Source organism: Hipposideros armiger, unplaced genomic scaffold, assembly GCF_001890085.2.
Source record: "Hipposideros armiger isolate ML-2016 unplaced genomic scaffold, ASM189008v1 scaffold_23, whole genome shotgun sequence".
Classification (NCBI taxonomy): domain Eukaryota; kingdom Metazoa; phylum Chordata; class Mammalia; order Chiroptera; family Hipposideridae; genus Hipposideros; species Hipposideros armiger.
The window spans coordinates 4,498,237-4,516,665 of NW_017731373.1; the positions used below are offsets into that span (position 1 = coordinate 4,498,237).

At 40.4% G+C, this 18,429-nt stretch overlaps 1 protein-coding gene across 3 annotated transcripts in view; it reads left to right on the forward strand.

Annotated features, from left to right (window-relative positions):
* Positions 1–18,429, forward strand: part of SPATS2L (spermatogenesis associated serine rich 2 like) — a 160,398-nt gene that overhangs the window by 24,742 nt on the left and 117,227 nt on the right. The window lies entirely within an intron of this gene.

Sequence of the window (18,429 nt, forward strand, 5' to 3'; positions counted from 1 at the left end):
TGATTGCCAAGAGATGCACTAGAATTACCTTCGCTTAGGTTTTTTTAGTTTTAATGAAGTTAGATAGGACCCAGCAATTCCACTCACCCTGCACGTGTGTGTGTGTGTGTGTGTGTGTGTGTGCATTTCAGAGAAATGTATACTTATGTACATCCAGAGACAGGTGTAAAATGTTCTTAGCAGCATTGTTTTTATCTGTCTCCAATTAGAAACATACAAAATATCTACCAGTAGCAGAATGGCTGAATAAATTGTTGTGTAATCATTAGATGGAATAGTATACAGCAATGAAAAAATAACAAACTAAAACTACACATAATAACACAGATGTATCTTGCAGATGAAATGTTGAAAGGAAGAAGATACAAAAGAATACATACAATCTTATTCTATTTATATAAAGTGTGAAAACATTCAAAACTAAACTCTGTCGCTAAAGGGTATTTACGAGGTATGATTGAATAATATGGTGAATGTTTAAAAAAATTTTATTACGTAAACGATACATTGCCATTAATCCCCCTCAAAATACTCCCCCTTGCTTCAAACACTCGCATCATTCTTGCCACTTTCTAAAGCAATTCTGGAAGTCTTCTTTCTTGAGTGTCTTTACTTCATCCTCCATCATAACAATGCTCCGTGTCACACATCGCTTCTGGTTTGGCAATTTCTGTCAAATAAAAACATTATAGTGTATCCTCATCCACCTTAGTCACCGGATCTGGCACCATGTGACTCCTGGCTCTTCCCCAAAGTCAAAATGACCATGAAAGGAAAGGGTTTTCAATCGATTCAGGACATCAAGGCAGCCACAACAGTGCAACCAAAGACACTCAAGAAAGAAGACTTCCAGAACTGCTTCAGGAAGTGGCAAGAATGATGGGAAAAGTGCGTTTGGAGCAAGGGGGAGCATTCTGAGGGGGATTAATGGCAATGTGCCTTTTACTGTGATAAAATTTTTTAATTTTAAACATTCACCGTATTTGTTGATCACACCTCATACATAAGTGGCTAAAACTATAAAGAAAAGCAAAGAATTTATGACAAAGAGTTAGGCTAGTGTTTACTTCTGAATGGAGGGTGTGCTGGGGAAGAGAAAGGACCTGGAGGGCTTCTGGAGGTGCTGGAATGAATGTTTTATGTTTTGGCTGGGCTAGTAGTTACATGGGTGATGTACAGTATATTCATCAAACATTAATGTTTTCTGTGCTTTTCTGGTTGTGACTTATAGTTCATAATTTTAAAAGATTTTTAAAAAATGCACTGCCACTGTCTTTTTGGCCTGGTCTTTTTGGTTGACTTGTTTTCATTCTGCATAGTTTTAGGCCTAGAGATTCCTGTGATTGTAAGTGGCTCTAGAAGTAAACTGTTTCCTTGCTGCATGGCAAAGTGGCCTCCAAAATGGGATATGCACAGATTTGCCAAACGGGGTGCACTTATTTGCGGAGGGGGATTGATTAGAGCTTGCGTTTACATTCATTTTATTATGAAACATTATAACTGATGGTGACTGTACTGACACTGGCAGCATCCCGGGTCCACATGTCAGGTGGTCGGGTATCACCTGGAGGTGGGGGGAGAGAGGTGGGGCCTCCCCTCCACTGTGACTTCCCCACTGGCTCATCTGCTTTGATTATTTTGTGAACTATTGGGCTGTCGGAAAAGTCATGATGCATTTTTGCAACAAAAACCAGAAAAAATACGTCTTAACTTTTCCGACAACCCAATATATTAGGCCTGGTTAACTGGATTTACAAAACAAGAATCTGCAAAGAATGCCCATAAATTGAGTATAATTTTAATATTGCAATCAATAAGAAAATGGCAAGGTTTAGGGTAAACCCTTTGTCAACCACATTATGAAGTAATGATAGCGACCATTAAATCAGATCTGACAAGAAGCTGGCCACCAAATTCTAAATTTTCTGGAAGACACATGGATTTACTCGTATATGTGGTTAATTAATCATGAACCCCATCCTGTGTGTATTTGCTTTGAGATTATCATGATTAGCAAAACGTTACATCATTTCTATTATTCTTCTTTTCTATTTTGTTCATATTTTATAAGGTATATAGCATGTTAATATAATAATATATGTATATGAATTATAAACAAACAACCAAACATATGTGAGGACACATGCTCAATACATGTGAGATGAAAACATCGTGGACACCACCGCCATGTTGTTCAAAGGCTACCCCCTGCTAAGAGTCATAATGTGTACAAAATGGTAAACTTGCTATTCATATCAAAAGGAAGCACCTCTCAGTCCTAATTTCTTTGTATTGGCAAATATCAACACTAACGCAATAACTTAAACATTTTACTTTATTAAAACTTTTCGCAGCCACTAGGTTGGAATTGGGGAGTAAGAGAGAACAAAAAGATACACCCAGACACTCAGAATAGCTCTGTTTTTCTGTTTTGTTTATGTTCTCTGTGAGATGCCCCTTTAGCTTAGGATTTTGTATGTTAAAAATATAGCTGAATACCATCAGGTAGGATTTGCCAAGGCGGGAGTAATAGGAAGTACTAGATGGCACGTGCATCATGGCTTGTAGTGGGAAGGGCGCTTGCCCGGCAGTCAGTAGAGCTGGGTACGAAGCCTGGTGATGCCACATGCCAGCAGCCAGGCCGCGGACACAGGCTAGTCCTCTCGGAGCTACCATTGCCTTTTCTCTGTCATAAGGATGATACAATACTTCCCTAGCCCTTCACATTTGAGAGTATCTGGAAAATGTAGGATTTCCAACAAGCTTACGGAATTATAATCATGTTTCTTACACTTTTCCTTTAACAAAATGTAACTTATTTTCTTAGAGTGCTAATGTCCTTAACCTACACGTTTCTTTAATTGGCTAGTTTAAACCAAAAAAGATTATTGAAAAAAATTTTTATGGGAAGGATCCTGTGGTATCTCACAGAATTAAAAGAAAGATTGCCACCAAGGGAGCGCTGGCAACCCCAGCGTGGGGGTTCGTGGCCCTCTTCTCTAAGGTATCCTCGTTAGCGTGATCAAGCACTGCTGACTTCCACCCTCTGGGTTTCACAGGGCCAAGTTTGACGTCCCTAGAAGAGAGAATTTAATTCATCTAACTTGGGTTGGTTGACCACCTTTTGACCAGTCAACCTGGCGTGAGGGGACAAGGTCATAGTATAGACAAGATTCCCGGGAGCTCTAGCCCCACATATGTGAGCCATCTCAGAAAATCAGGGATCACTATAATCTTCTACCTACAACTGGTATTAATGTTTCAATAGTTGCTAATGACTCAACTTCTTTGAAGGAATTTTCATCAAAAGAATTACAGAAATATAAATTCGCAAGTATACGGAGGACTGACAGTTTAGTTTGTGAACTCATCCTAGAAAAAAATGCTACATACCTAACTCATTGCTGAATATCACTACGGTCACCTTCGAAGTACTCCCCTTGGGAAGCTATGCACTGATCCCAGTGCCTAGTCCACCCTTCAAAACAATTTTGGAGCTCTTTTTCTGGAATGGCCATCAGAGTTGTCATCGTATTACCTTTGATGTCCTGAATGTCATCAAAATGTCTTCCTTTCAACATTTCCTTTATCTTTGGTAAAGAAAGAAGTCATTGGGGGCCGGCCGAGTGGCGCGATGGTTAAGAACTGGCTTGGGACGCCAGAGGGCCCCAGTTCGGATCCCACATATGAGGGCCAGTGACACTGCCCTCTACAGCTTAGATGCTGAACAACAGCTCAACCTGGAGCTGGGCTGCCATGAGTCACCGGCGATGGCGTAGGCTGCAGCCCTTGTGGCAGTGGGTTGCCATGGGCTCCCGTGTGCGGCCAGCAGCCACCGTGAGCGGCAGTCCAGAACCTGGCGGCTGATCTGCCTTGCCTGGGAAGAGTCCAATGATGGTGCCAACTTGGGCCAGTGAAGCAACGTCCTCCACAACTAGACTGAAGAACAAAAGGACAGCAACTTGTCTGTTCCCCTTCCCCCAATTCCCCAATAAAAAATAAAAAATAAAAGAAGTCATTGGGAGTCAGATCAGGTGAGTAGGGAGGGTGTTCCAATACAGTTATTTGTTTACTGGCTAAAAACTCCCTCACAGACAGTGCCATGTGAGCTGGTGCATTGTCATGATGCAAGAGCCATGAATTGCTGGCAAAAAGTTCAGGTCTTCTAACTTTTTCATGCAGCTTTTCAGCACTTCCAAATAGTAAACTTGGTTAACTGTCCAGTTGGTACAAATTCATAATGAATAATCCCTCTGATATCAAAAAAGGTTAGCAACATAGTTGCAACAAGTTGGCAAACTTAATTGTCAGACCTATATGAGTGTTTCTTTCAGTAAATATCAACACATCTAACTGAGCCTGGGTTTCTTCTCATGTTCTTCTTTAGCTAGACACTGGGCTTGAAATCAGTTTCATTAGATGCTGCAAGTTCTCTCTAGGTCCCAAAGGGCATCCTTGTGCTTAGGCTGTTTCTCTACAGCTTGACTCACTTCTTCCTTTAGCTACTGCTTTACGTCTTGTTAAAAAGAAGGCATTGAATCAATTTTAGCAATCCTAATGCTGATAGTCTCTACAGACAGCCTGACTTGCCCTGAAAGTTTATGCCAAGGCAGAAAGATGATAAGAGAGGTTCGTAGAGTCTGCTTACCACACGCAACTTGCCCACTATTAAAGGACCTTATTTTTTTTCTCTTGTGAGTCTATTAAAATATATTTGAATATGTCACAGCCATTCCTAAACAGACAGATACAGTTGTTCCTCACATCACATGGATATTTGATATGTAGCATTTGTTCTACCAGGGCTCAAGCAATTACTTGTAATATTTCAAGAATGAAAGTGATAAAAATGTTTATATGCTGGAAAAATCGATGAATATCTTCCAAAACAAGTTAAAAACAGTGCTTCCAAATGTTGCCCTGACAAGTCCTAAATAGAATATTGTCCCCTTTGGATTATTCACTATAAAGCTATAAAGAGTATCGAAATTCTTTGTTTTTCAAGCATGTATACATCTGAAATCACCAAATTTTATATTGTTAGTACACAGTGAAATTTTCTTTCTGTGAAAGGAAATTTTCTTTCTTAGAGAAAGTGTACCACTGAAGAAAGAGCTATGGTAAATGGCAATCATTATTTTACTTAGCTTTCATTTTCCAAAGCGCTGAATTATAACGTAATCTATAGATCATACTTTTTAACAAACTCTCAATACATTATCAACCCAGTGCCTCACCCTGGTTACAAGTATGATTTATTATTCGTCAGATTTTAAGTGCTGACCCATGAAGTGTTAAACTTGTATTGGCAGCTGTTGTCCAAAGGTTTGCAGAGATGTACTGACTAATGCTTTGAAAGACCAGCATTAGCAATAAATCACAGCATACGTAATTTTTCAATAAAGTAATGGAAAGGATTTTGCATTCTGGGTCCTCTAAGCTTTGGTATTTGGAAGTTACTTACATGGGAAATTAAAGGGGCAAAACGTTCTCAGGCTCTAACCCTTGAACTTTGGGCCAGCCATAGTCAATAGCAAACGCATCTTGGTAGCTTTGGTCTCCTAACCTTGAGATCTCTTGATTCTGGGAACTGACAAAGTGCCAAGTATAGGCCTAATTGCGTTTCTTGTTACTGAAGGGGAAAAAAAAATCTCAAAGGAATTTTCCTTTTCTTCCATAGGGGTACCTTGAGCATTAACATTTCCTGGAATAGCAAGACTATTTATAAGACTTTTTGCAAAGCTTTCTGAAAAGAGAGCTTGAAGAAGGCTCTGGCAGCCACTTAAGAGCCATGGGTTGCTTACCTAGAGCAACAAAGTGTTAGGAAGATGAATTCAAAGAAGTAGGAGAGAAAAGTAAGACATAGAACTAAATATGTACATACATACATACATACATACATACATAAATCTAAAATAAATGAATAAAGAAGCAGGAGAGATGTGGCTTGACCCTCTATGAGCTCGCTCTCTGATTAGTAAGCTGATGTCCTCTTTTTTTTCTTTCTCTATGGTCTTTTCAAAGATTCAGCAAGAATAGTACATGATACATTCAGCTAGCACCATAATAGACCACCGACTTTCTGATTGTAAGTTCTATTCACCAGTATTACCTGCCCCCACCCCAGTGCTGTGCCCATTGCATGGTACAGAAGGGATGTTCATGAGTATCTGTTAAATAAAAGAATATATTCAGGCAGGCCTTTCTGTGACCTCTATAATGGTGAATTATATATTGGGCCAGATATACTCTGGGCCAGATGAACTCTGATCAAGGAATCGGTACTCAACTTCAGTAGATTGGGATCTCCCAATACAGAGAGCAGATAATTCTAGTGCCGGGGCCAGACGAAGAAACAAGGAACCGAGTGAATAAACACAATAAGCATAGCTAGCGGTAAGGACTACAAAAGATATCTGCTGTGATGGGGACTATGGCATTGGAGAAACCCAAACCTAGAACAATGCAAAGACTCAACGGTGTAGAGGAATTGACATAATTTTCTAGAAGGCTTCGTTTACTCCAGAAGTTAGTATATGCAGTGAAAATATTCAGCTTATCACATCTTTTTTTAATGTAAGTACTTTTGCAGAGTTCTTACTGCACTGACAGTACCAGTTTCTATTTCTATAGAATTTTGCTTTTAACACATCAGTTGGTTGGTGCCTGGTGCCAAGGCCAAGGGTGAGCCCTCTGCTTTACTTCCCTTCTCCAAGCTGCAACTTCTGTCCCAAAGCCAGGCAGCCATGTCCCAAATGTATGCTGTCCGTCACATAGGAAGCCAGATGACCAAAAGAGGGGGATCCGCATAAATGTATTGTCAAAGCTGAAAGAAAAAAAGAAGTGCTATCTTTGTAACTCAAGGACAGAACATTTAATAAAGATTTGGGTACAAAGTACACATCACCCTCCAGGCATACTGAACTATGTCAACTGGAAAACTGTTCCTTAGGGCTTTACAATTTCCCCTTTTTCCTAAATTAAAAAATGCTAATGTACACTTGTAACTCTCAGCAACACATGATATTATTGTATATAGGGCAAAGAGTAAATAAGACACTTGCCTAATGACATAACAGTTCATTTGAACTCAGCAAGCTGGAAGTAATTTTAGCTTGTTTTCTTTTATCCATGCTTCTTTATGGAAATAGGCCACAATCATTTTTATTTCACCATTCTTCATAACCTTATAGCATGCTTCCTGTTTATGCTATTAAGAGGTGTTTTTAAAGACCCTTAAGGGATATCCTTTAATACATTCTTTTAAAAATAATTCAGCTATAGTAGCCCCTTAGAATGTCTGAGAGTTTAGAAATATAGAAACTTGTTAACGAAAGATGCTTAATGGTCTATGCAGAGTGTTGCAATGTTTACACCTAGTTCAGTTAATTTAAATTATATTTAATTAGTTATTTTGAAAAAGTAGTAGATATTTTAGAATAGATTCAGAATCTAAAACCTACCATTTGGCATTTATGTATAGTATTTATAGATAAAATTCTATAAGTATTTATAGATTTAAAAACTGTTTGCAGTAACAAAAGCAATTCTTAGGGATGTTTATGATAATATGCAGAACATGTCTTATTGAGGCATGAAAAATATTCATGTGGGACAAGATCACTTTTATAGAAATTCTTCATAAACTTGAGAGTGCCATACACATGTAATTATGTTATTGTTGTTTTTACACTTGTAACATGCAGAACTTCTGGGCTGAACAAGTCGGTAACTTGTGTTTTAATGGGGTATATGTTCCTGTTTCAAATGAGATTTCCTTTTTCACTTGTAACCGTTGTTTGAGACTCCCTGAGTTCCTTATTTGGGTTCCTCACACTGCACTTGACTTTTGAACTCTCCAGTCCACACTTGTGCCACTGGAAGCCCCCTTCAGGTGATGCTTTAGAAGGTTTAATTTCTAGGAAGCAGCCGCAGCCCACATCACATGTGCAATCTATAGACGACAGCGAGGAGCCCCACTGGCCAGCGCCCCGTCCCTCACGTACACTAGAAAAGGACTGAGAAGTCACTCATTTCTTGCTTTATGTGGCCTCTGTTATGGTCCTCTGACATACCTACTTTTCCACAACTTCTCTGAAAGAACACTCCCTTGCTCTTTGCTTGACACTCTCTTTACTGCTTTGGTATCTTCTGCAGACTGGCCCTTTTTATTTTGTAGTTATTCCAGCCCAGCCACCTGTGGTTTTTTTCTGCTAACCCCTCCCCGCCCTTTGTCTTGGTTGGTCACTGGGTTCCTTCCTGCCCTATCAACACCACATTGCCTGCCTTTCATCCTCTTATTTTTGCTCCCAAAGCCACAAAAACAAAACAAAAATTCAAAACTGTGTCTCGGTCATATTCCTCTGCTGATTTCCCACCTCCTTGGCTCCTGGGTGAAATTGCTCTTTTCCGCAGCACTCCTGAGTTGCGAGCTGCATCTTTGTTCTCCTCTCTTCACAGAAAGCTCACACGGAGGGGGTGCCGGAGGAGGCTGGAGGGCTGGGGGGGTCGCACCGCCCTTTCTTCTCAGTGCTGGTCCAGAGAAATGCTTCATTGTCTACATCAAGGACCAGGCCATGGGAAACAGACTCCCCGACAGTCACCATGGGCTACACAAATATTACTTCCATTTAGCTTGACCTTTCATTGTGCTCTAAAATGACTGAAAATACTTAAATCATGTGCAGTATTTTTCTGGAAACAAGAATAAATGGGGTTCTTTTAAGAAGCCATACTTGAACTTTTGCCCTATTCTCTTCCTTTTTGAGTCATTATGTTCAGTCCAAGGTTTCCTTTTAGCATGTATTTTCCTTTTGTGAGAAATTGCTAATTTCTCTGCTGATAAAAAGATGAAGCAATGTAATTGTTAAAGATAAGGAATACCCCCTATGACCTGAAAGCACTTAGCTCTGAGAATTGAGTCTTGTAAACATTTCTCAAGTGTTTAGTGTGTTCCAGGCACCAGCTGACTAACTTCCTAATTCTGTAACTGCTTTAATGTAGGACCTCAACTCATCCTCACAACCACCCTGTGAGGTAGGTAATATTGTCATTTGTCCATGTTTTATGATGTAGGCACTTAGGCATAGTGATGTTAAGTGACTTCCCCAAAGTTACAGAATTAACAGTGGGCAGGGCCTGGACTTGAACCTGGGTGATCTGCTTCAGGGCCCACGTGCTTAACCACTGAACAAGCTGCCTCAGTGACTGGAGTGCGTCCTATGACCTCTGGGCGCTTAAGCGCTCTCATCTCTGAAGTGGGAATGTTAACACCTACCTTACTAAATTGTGGTGAGGACCAAATAAAATAATTATTTAAAAGGGCTCTCCAGATTGTGATGTGCTAAAACATCATCAGGTTTACGAGTATGTTTGGGCTAACTGTCAAAATGATATTTTCTGGTAATCAGGTAGGTCTTATCGTTGAGCGGCCCTTGGATATACTGCTGGTTCAGAGGAAACACTGCGTGTTTTTCTTGAGATTTTCTTAACATTTCCAGAAAACCTCAGGTTTCACAATGAAAATGATTCATTTCTTCCAAAATGGTGGCATTTGGGAGTATGTAGAAGATGAGCAAAACTCAGCATAACACTTTTAATATGCCAACTAAGTTCAATGACATTCATTCCTTTTAACCCCCATTAATGTAGCACTTAACACCCCCTCCCTTTTTTCCAAAATCACAACAAATTAATTTTCTGCCACATCTCCGTTCACCACATAACTGGGACTTGTGAAGTGTCCTTCAGTGTGTAATGTGGGGTCTAGGACCATGTCTTTTCAGCATGCGACCCTGGAACAAAAGATACCAGGGAAGGTTTAGGCCAATGGAAGAGAGGTGGAAATGGAGTCCAGAGATGAGGATTTAGAAAGGCCACGGCTGAAAAAGAACCGTGCTTCAAAACTTGGGACAGGAGACCAGAGCCGGACCCCAGAGAGGTGTGAGGGGTGGACTAGGAGGCGGAGAAGGACAAGCCTACCGGGAGATGGCAGCCGCCTCCCCTGCTCTGGGCTGGCTTTTCCTGCTGTCTGGCTCTTAAACGTGATTGGGCCTCACAATGGTCTCACAAGTCACAATGCCTGGGATATGAATTCTTACAGTCTCTGGGGGAAGTGAATAGCCCAAAGGCCCGACTTTTTGTGATTCTTTGGAGCTTTTATTCATCATAGAAATTGAGTTCTTCCTTTTTTTTTTTTATGGGACTGGTGTTGCATACCCAGGGTCACTCTGTTTGGAGGAGGTCTTCCAGGCAGGATTTATAATCATAATGAGCTACTTTTTCCTCTTTTCTGGATAAGAACAATATCCTTGCCATTCAGTCTCCAAATATAGCAAGCAGTTATGACAGAAGAATATCCTTATGTTAGGAAAGAAGTTGGCAGCCTCAGTGATGTGAAAATGTTCAATTTAGAAAACACATTCAGAAAGAAAAGCTCTTTTAAGTCCTTTTTGGAATGAGGTGGAATAAAAATGAATAGATAAAATAATTAAAAGAAAACGTGTGGTCTGACAGTGCATTCCACTCCTGCTCCTTAGTCTTGCAGGTACTTGTTGATTTTGCCTGAACTTCAGATGTCGTGTCTATCATTTCATTAAAATGTCAAACTGCAAACTGGTTCTGGCATCTAATTAGGAGCATAATTTGGATAGCTTTTTGAGCTGATGCATGTAATCAGAGCACTACAAGAATGTTGCCCGGGACTAACCATCTATTAGACTCTCTTTAAAAATATTGTTAGGTGTATAAAAAGACGACTTAACACAGGGGAAGATAAGAGGGCACCAAATGCCCCCCAAAAAGTCAAACTGGAATGTATAAATCAGTTATGGCTGGAGGTGTAGAAATGGGGAGCTTCTAGGATAAAAATGATTGAATTGATTCAGGTGTCTGTAGTTAACATTGATCAAGATTATAGATTCAAGCACATCTGTCACACTTGACCAGCGAGTGCGTATATAGTTTCTCTTCATGAAGTGTTGAACTGACCCATACACTTGATATGCATTAACTCAAATTAAACTATATGATTCTCTTTGTAATGGTAGTTTGGTAACATGCATTTTTTTTAATCCTTTAAAATGAGTTCACTGTTTTATCACAGAAATTTTACTTCTAGGAATTTATGCTAAGGAAATAATTCAGAATGTGTGCAAGGGTTTCAGCCACAAAGATATAAATCACATCATAAGAGGGTAAATAGGAAATTGCTCATATGTATAATAACTGCTTAAATACGTTATATTACAGTCAAATAGTGAACCACTATTCAGCTATTATAGATAATGTAGATAAATATTGATAATGAAAAGATGCTCATTATATATTAAGTGATAAAATTATGTTATAAAAACACCAAGTATGCACAGTGTGCTTATATTTTTGTTAATATATGTATATGTTCTTGGAAAGTGATCTGGAAATATATTTTAAGGGTTTTTAAAGTGGTTCTCTGGATGGTAAGATCATAGGCATTTAAAATGTTCTTTTTTATCTCCATCTTTAATTTTGCTACCGTAACCATATTCTACTTTTATAATAAGAAGGAACCAACAAAGTCAAATTTTTAATTGGAAAAAGGAAACATAAGCCAAACCATATGAAAATGACTGATTCTGGATAACTAGAGACCTCATGTGATGCTTTTCAGCTGAATATATTTGTAAACATTTCAGCTAGTGTGCCATGATTTGAGAACAGTAATTGCTCTTTCACACCTGATTTAGCAGATATTATTAGCTTTCTTCCTAATCTCTGCAAAATGAAGGAACTCAACTTATTAGTCCATCTCTGGGGTTTCTTCCAGAACTCCCAAATCCCAGGTCCACACTTTTTAGGTTTACTTAGAGAAACTGCCGAGTGGGGGATGTCCTGCACATCTAATATTTATAAGCTGCCAAGTGATGAAAGTCTATTAAGAACTCATTATTTGTAGTACACTCAAACTAACCACTCTGCAAGATTATCCTTGATTCTATCTTCTGCTATGTCGAAGAGAGACCTTCACATGATGTAGTTTTTCCATCACTTGTTGATTACCCTAGTTTTGAACTTGGGCGGGGAGCTTATGGTGAGCATCATGTGGCTGAGAGCTGCTCAGTATTTCAGGGGAACTTCAGCAGTATAGGTGGAAAGCGGTAGAAACAGACAATGACAAAGAATTCACTTCCATTAGAAAGCAGAGGTTCAGTCAGCTGTTAAACCCCAAAAACCTCTCAGCCTCTTCCTTAGGTATCAGGGAGGCCTCTGTCCACGCCCTGGGCCCGGTTTCGTTCAGTAAGGAGAGATATCATGTATTTTTCCTCATTAATCACTCTAGGCAGATGTCAATCAATTTCTCCTACCTCTCAGAACAAATCCACAGTAAACACGGAGGTAAATTACGGTTTACAGCCAGTAGACCAGCTTCCCAATTCTGTAACTACTTAATGGAAATTAGTGGAAAAAGTACGGTGCCATGAGTTAGGAAATTTGATCCAGGCTCTGCCGTGAACTTGTTGTAGAACGTTAGAGGAGTAACCCAGACTTTCAGGTCCAAATGTTTCTCCTCTGTAAAGTGAGAGGGTTGAATTCAGTGATTTTCAAGCATCCTTCCAGGTCTGAAATTGTATGAACATGATCTACAAAGACCATTTATTGTTGCCTACATAACTCAAGACTGAAGGCAGAGCATCTGTTAACAATCCAGCTCTGTGACTCCCCTGCCTCTTATCTCTCTTGGTCCAATATTAACCATTGTTTTCGTGTTTATCTCCCTTTTCTCATGCCATGCTAAATAATTTCAGAGAATCTCATTTTGGCGTTCTCCATGTCCTCTAAAGTATGATGTGTCTATGTGACTAGGGGGAAAAATTATTAAAAGTAGCTACTTCCATTCTCCAGTTTTTAAAGCTATCCCCTGAGAACTAAATGTCAACTCAAAGATTCCTGTATTTGTAATCATTTCTAACCTAACCTATAGAAGTCTAAGGCATAATTTGAAGCAAAAAAAAAAAACCAATTCCTGCCTTGAGATAGTGGATTCATAAATATGTAGTATGATTTATTCTATAATTTAAGAAGAAATTAGGATATTTAAAATGATAGCAACATTGTTTTCAGTATCTACATTGAACATGCAAAGTTAGGCTGCTGCACATGCTTGCTGATCCTGCAGTTTTCACTGTAGAGACCATATTTCAAAATTGAGTAATAATTCCAAATGAATTTGCTATAAAAGAAAAATCAGATTACCCTCATGAAAGATTTTACAAATCAAACATTGTGTGTTTTGGCTTTATCTCTAATTTATAGACTCTGAAATATTTAATACTTCCTTTACATAGATAGGATATCTGTCTTTCTGTTTCTGCACAGAAAACCTAACCCAAACAGACCACCTAGAGACGACTAATTGCTCACCCAAAACCCGTTCTTTCCTTCTTCCTTAGTAACACACAGGTTTTATTCAAGGGGACAGTGTGCCCAGCCAAAAGACTGAATTTCCCAGCCCCCCCTTGCAGTTAGGGGCAGCCAACAGAGAGATCATTAGATGAGTCTTTCAGGAAAACGCTTCAGTGGGAGTTGACTGGGCTGTGTATTTCCTGACCTGCTTCCTCTGCACTTCTTTCTGAGCTCCACATGTTCACAAGATGACGGGGGCAGCTTTGGTCCCATCATCCTCTTTCTTCATTCAAGCCAGAAAGAGAAAGTCCAATTTCCTGATGGCTCAAACAGAACCCCAGACTTGCCTCTCTTTGGCCTGATGGCCTGTTTTGAGCTGCATCAAATCCATAACTGAGGCACATGGGATGATGTGCTGATGGGCTCATCCTGATGATGAGTCACATACCCCAGCCCCAGCCGCAGCCCCATTCTGGAGGTAGCTTCACTGGCTCCTCCAATACAAAATAGAGCTTTCGTGGCCAGGAGAAGTGGGAGTAAATAGATACTGGGTGATCAAACCACAAATACCCACCCCACCAAGTTTGCCAGTGTCTTCTCAGAGTTATTATAGCCATTAGTAATAGGTAAGTGATCATTTGGTTTGCAAGTTACACTGAACAGTGATTTGGTCATTGGATTCATTTATGGCGCATGAAATTGAAGTCTCAAGACCACACCATTAATTCAGATTAGATATCAAAATAAATCTTTTAGCTTTCCAGATTAATGTCTTACTATAAGTTAAATAACTTCCCTTTCTCAATATGACCCTAAGGTATGGCCCTCTAAAAGGGTAAAACAAAAGTTTGCCAACACATTTTTTTAAACCTCAAACAACTGTATTTTTCTTTCTTCTTTTTTCCACAGAAGAAAAGGTTTATTCGGGATGTATTTTCCAATATAGCTCGTTGATGGAGCAGAGGACATAGTTTCCAAACATAAAGTTGTATAACAAGTTAGAGCTAAATGAAATTTAAAACAACTTGCGATAAACCCTGAAAAAGTGGTACTCTGAAATAGTAATCTCAGCAAGCTGCCTATTATGTAACCATCCTGCCAAGTGCTCTTGAGTTTAGATGGAGGAGCTTCAGAGCAATGACAAAAAAATATTGTGGTCTTCTGTTTTGTATGAGTGAGCATGGAGAAGTGATTTTGCAGTGATTTACTGCAGTAGCATGTTGGGACATGGTATGCAACAAGACAGATGATTATGGCCACAGTTCTGAAAATGTTCAGGTGGCTTTCATTTAGCTTTGGGCAAGGCTGCTTCTTGCAGGAGCCAGTATTGATTTTTCAGCTTGCCTCCTAACTTTCCAGCAGAAGGGCCAATCATGTCAATCCCAGAAGCCACAGGAAATGCCGGTGGAGGGGGACTGCAGAAAACTTTCTTGCTGTGGCTGGGGGACTGGCTCTCTGGGCTAAAGATAGTAGGAAAGAGAGTGCGGACTCCGCAGTTAGAGCAAAACCGAGGGCTCTGGCTGCTCCCTGGGTACAGTAGATCACTTCAGCTCTTGAAGTCTCAATTTTCTCATTTGTAAAATGGGTGTATGGGAATCTGATGAGAAAGGCATGTAAAACTTCCAGCCCAGTGCCTCAGACATAGCCTAAGTTCAATAAATGTTAATTATGATTCTGTTTTCAAAGTTGACCTTGAAAAGAGGAAGAGGAGTGCTGAGTTTTCCGCTCTTTTGTTTCCCTGAGTTTCATTAAGAAAAAAAAGTGTGAGAGTGGAGAGGTTGAGTTTGGGTTGGCTCCGCCTGAGAATGCTTTTTGTTATGTGGGAAAATGGGGAGCTGATATCGGCATATGGTAGGCGCCTCCGGGTCCTGTTCTGTATTTGGCGTGCAAGAGTGTTGAAAACAGCCTTTTGGATAGGATGATATCATTGCATCCCGTGTAAGAATGGCAACTACCTGCTGTGGGAGCAGGAAGGACCCCAAGAAGTCAGGGAAGCCTCAGGCTGCAGATGGCACCATGTCCAAGACCTGTGACATTGTGTCTGTCATTTTAGAGCTGCTGTGAAGAGTGAGCAGCTCAAAATAAAAGGATCCGGAGCTGGCCGAGTGGCTCAGTTGGTTAAGAGCTCACTCAAGAGTGCGAGCTCTGAGCAACAGTGGTTCGTGTCCCGGCCAGAGCTGAGCTGCCGCTGAGCTGCCAACAGGTGGCAGGATGGCAAAAAAAGAATAACAGGATCCTAGGACCATAACTCTTCATTTTACAAGTGAGGAAACTGAAGCCCAGGAATGAAAAGTAATTCAAAGGCCACATGAAGAGTCAATGACGCAAGCAGGACCTAAACTCAAGGTTTCTGATGCCCCGGTCACGGGAAATAATGACCGCAGCCACAAGACTCTACTGGTTATCCCCAAAACCTCTCCTCTGGTCTCCTGTTCATTGCCAGTCTCATCCAACCACTAACAGACAAGAATTCATTCCTTTCAGCAAATCAAACTTAACCCCTCCCCCCGCAATGTCAACATTTATAGGTTTTCCTATTGTAGCCACTCAGTTTCCCTGAACAGGATCCACTTCTCCTGCCTGGGGGTTTAAGACTAGACACTGTCTAAGCTATTGAATGGGAGAAGGGCCGGAGGCGTCACTGTCAGCGTCCAGACTGTCTCCGAAGCCCCTTGTTTTCAGCCTAGCACCCCAGACTGTCCTTCATAAGGCCTGAAGTCTCCAGCTGCTTGGGTTCAGTTTTTTTAGAGAATAAAACACCCATGTCCCACAGGGCTGGGGAGGCATGGTTGCCTAGCTGCTCTGAGTGGCGTGGACCTGTCACCCTCTGATCTTCCTGGGGTTCACTGGGGGCCAAATTGCTGGTTTCTCCTTTGTATTCTTGTCTTTGGGCCCTTAAGTCTCCATGGCTTCCGCTGCATTTCATCAGTGACCCACTCGTCTGATTTCTGCCTTTCATAATTGTTGTTGCATATCTCAGCCATTTTTGTCTCCTCGCATTTGTTGTCCTTTTGGACATACGCTTTTTTACTTCTTTCTCATCATCCTAGTGGGTTTAGGAAGAAAACAGAGATTAACGTATCTGTTAACCACTGTCCTTCCCTCCAGAATGTTAATAGTCTTTTTTCCTTCAGTAATACAGAGAATGGATGGGTTAAGGAAATCGCAATTCTCTTGTGTGACGAGTTACCCTCAGCAAAGAGCACACCATATGTTCAGTCACTGCCAAGAACCTTCTGAGAAACAAATCTTCTCAGGTTTTGTGTTATCACCAAAAATTAACCTCACAGCATGGTTCACAATCATGTTTATGAAAGTGTTTTGAAAATGAAATGCTTCACTGTGAAATCAATGGACGGAAATCAATGAGAACTCCAAGGGAGAGGCAGATTTGTATATTTCTTCTGTAGTGGAGCACTTGCGGGGAGGAAGTGCCAAGCATCTCTCTCAGTGGTTGTGTTTTTCGTTGCGCTAACCAGCACTAGAGAGCTTTCCTCCAAGTGTGTACATACTGGGAATGCAGAGGAATAAATATTTGTTAAGTAAATAAACTTAATGTATGGTAGAGGATTCTGTGACTCTAAGAGCATGTTTGCAGTAAAAACATCTGAAGGCAAGGCACTTTTCAAAATCCGGAGAAATGAAAGTTAAATGAATGGAACATATTTTATTTTGTCAAGGGCTAAAATTTTCCATTAAAAAAATAAATATATTAGCTCGTCAGTAACTTCTCTCCAACACCTGGTATATTTTAGTTAATATACTGCATTATTCCTGGTGTTCTGACATGCATAATTGTTATCAAAGGGATTCACTAATATTGTATTCAGAATTGATGACAGATTTCCATAGCCTTATGCTGCAGGATGAAGCATTAAAATGTTTGTATTTACTCTCTTCAGTTCCTCCAGTGAGGGATTGATTATGAATTTTTACTTTGATACAACCACAGTTCGGCCTTGTGAAAACAGCTAATAATAATGTAGATCTTAGTGAAAGGTGGTCCTGTGGACTTCATTCAGGAAGTATTGGATTCTCAAAAATATCTGAGGAGCTTGGTTATAAATCCCTGCCCCTCGACCTAGTTCTTTAAGAGGGTAGATCTAGTTCAGTATTGTTCGATTCATGGTTGCTTTCTATTGCCTTTTAATGGATTCTAAGAATGTTGTTATATCTCTTCTCTGATCTATTTGGCTACCTTTCTGGTTTGGGTAGTTTCCCATTTCGGTGTCCATCTCAGTTTCATGTTTATGTGCTTGAAGAAAGAACCAGAGACGGATGTGTTTCTGTGTCCCACCTCTTGCTTTGTGTTAATGCCCAGACTATATGACAATGCCTCATGGTTTACAGCCCAAAGAGGTACGTGCTGCATTTGTATTCTGAGTTTGCTTTCCTGTGTAAGCAAAACTGATGATTTAAGGACGATAGAAAAGGGCGTACACTTGAAGACATAAAATGAGTTTTGCAAGCTCTATATAAAATACAAAACATTTTGGTTTTGAAACCACTGCATAACCAGCAGAAGCTAAGGGGGGGGGGGGGGGAGGCAAACAAGCAGTGTTTCTGTCTCTTTCTTAAACATTATTCCAAATAACTGGTTTAGCTAGTTTTTCTCCCACTATATTGATCAGTTGCTCTGGCCTTTTGCAGACACAGCTATAGAATGTACTTGTGAACCTGCTTTCTTTTTTTCTTTCTTAAACCCTTGGCTTTAGAATAGCTGGATTTAATGGCAGGGGGCCTCAGCCTGTTTCTGAAGGCTCTTTCCCTCCTACTCTCTTGGAGAGGGAAGCATGATTAATTTCTCCCCTTCCCTTTTGATTATAGAAAAAAATCGGGTGCACCATAACTCATGCCAGCACACCTGAATTCAGGGGGCAGCTCCCCAGACAATTGAGCTCTTGTTCCTTAGTCTCCTGGGCCTGGGGAGCTGTGAGGGCAAAAGGGTAATGAATTCCTCTAGGTGGTGATAAGAGCTACATTCCAAGAGGATTAACAGCGCGCGCGCGCACGCACACACACACACACACACACACACACACACAC